General features: G+C 27.9%; 1 long non-coding RNA gene across 1 annotated transcript; it reads left to right on the top strand.

The window, feature by feature from the left end:
* Nucleotides 1-543: 543 nt before the first annotated feature.
* LOC123265747 lies at nucleotides 544-950 on the top strand. The gene is made up of 3 exons (XR_006509648.1): nucleotides 544-587; nucleotides 650-739; nucleotides 813-950. It is a non-coding gene; the product is annotated as an uncharacterized LOC123265747 (long non-coding RNA).
* The last annotated feature ends 1,013 nt before the right edge of the window (nucleotides 951-1,963 follow it).

The following is a 1,963-nucleotide window of genomic DNA, read 5'->3' as shown; positions in this document are numbered from 1 at the left end:
CATCTTTAATAAGTCTTGTCTAAGGACAATCATTCTAATGTGATAAACTGTGAATAAAATAATTTAACTAATGATGGACAACTTTTTACGGTTATATATGAATCTAGTCAAGTTAGTCTTCAAGAATCATTAACTGATAGCAATAATGTAATACGGTGCCCTTCTAAAGACTTTAGTGTCTTTAATTAAGATGATCCTCTCCACATTCCTTTCTCAATCCTTTCCTACCAATATCCTGTTACGTGAATGTGGAACGCTTCACGTAATAATTACCGTAACTCCTATTCTTTCCCGCTTCACAGCATTATTTATATTTGTAAAAAAAAAAAAAATGTGGAACGCTTCACGATTTTGCGTATCATCCTTGCGCAAAATCGAAATCCTTGCGCGTCATCCAAAAATTATATTTATGTTATATAGTATTTATATTATACATATATATATATATATATATATATATATATATATATATACATTATAATATATAATATCATATAACATCATATAATATCATATATAAAATAATACAACAGAGCTCAAAAATATTCATCCTACAAATCCTATAAACAACAAAATTTATCAATTAGGTATGTAAATGTCAACCTCACATTTATGTTCGATAAATTTAATTTGATGTGACTATTTTTAGAATTTATGAAAGAAAATTTGGATCCTACGCCTGCAATGATTGACGAACATCGTTTTATTCATAAGTTTTCATCAATAACTGTTGATAACGGTAACGTAAAATAATTAGTTATGAACTAGTTTTAAAAATTATGATTAGAATTACGAAAAATTCATATTTTTAGATAAATCTCCCGAAAAACCTCTGAAAGAAATATTCACTTTGCCGTAGGATTATTTACTGAAGAAAAAATAATAAAAATTGAAAAACAGGCAAGTCAAAGTTACCATCTGTGGGGATCTCTGATGAATGGTACAAACAATTAAAAAAAGAAAAGTTAAAAAACATGAAAGAAGAAAAACTTAAAATTAAAAAATATTACAAGAAGAAAAGAAAAAGTTAATTGCTCAAGTCGAAGAATTAAAAAAAAAAAATCAAGAAAGAAAAATAGATTTAATTCAATAATTTTCGTTAATTAATTATTTAACTGATAAAAATTTAATTATGAGTTGATTAAAAATTAAAATAATTTCTTATTTTGTAAATAGGACTGTCTAAAATTAATAAAAATATAAAATTTGATCAATTTCACTGATTTTTTAACTGTCTCAAAAATAGGGTCCTGTGGTTTGAGACACTGGGGACATGTGACTTTAAAGTGTCTCATAAATAGGGTCTCATAGGTTCTCTTAAAAAACCATAATTTAATTCATTTTTAACCAAAAAAATTATAAACACATTAGAAATATTGATTTAATAATCATCAAATTACTGTACAATGCGATTAAAAGTGTATTTTCTTCTTAAATGGATTTATTATTCGCAAAAATGTTCAACTTACCTTGAAAAGTGTCTCATAATAGGGACTTTTACCTTAGGCCCTGAAGGCCATCCGTGCAACTTCCCGCTCATTTCATATCAAGGTGCTTAAAATTACACTAATGATGTTTTTGAGCTCTTCGAGCTCAAAATACCATTTATGTGTTATTTTGAGCTCTCTGAGTTTAAAGAGATAACTTTTTTATGCTTTTGAGCTCTTCGAGCTTAAAAGTCTGATAGATGTTTGATAAAACACAATTTTACAAATTTTTAAACCGCAATAGCTTTTGAATGAATGAACCGATTTTTATGTGGTTGGCGGCGATCGACGTGGTTTTTAAGCTCTAAAAATTATTCTATTTCATCAAAAACGATCCGATAAGAAATGTCGAAGTTATGTGAAAAAAACACTTTTTTCGGTTTTCTTTCGTTCACGATATCTCTCGAACGAATCAACCGATTTTGACCGGATTAGCGGTGATCAACGTGGTTTTTCAAGGTTAAAAGCGGATTCGT

The sequence above is a fragment of the Cotesia glomerata genome, linkage group LG5 (assembly GCF_020080835.1).
Source record: "Cotesia glomerata isolate CgM1 linkage group LG5, MPM_Cglom_v2.3, whole genome shotgun sequence".
NCBI lineage: Eukaryota > Metazoa > Arthropoda > Insecta > Hymenoptera > Braconidae > Cotesia > Cotesia glomerata.
The sequence above is the reverse complement of the archived record's forward strand: the minus strand, read 5'-3'. Positions and strand labels throughout refer to the sequence as shown.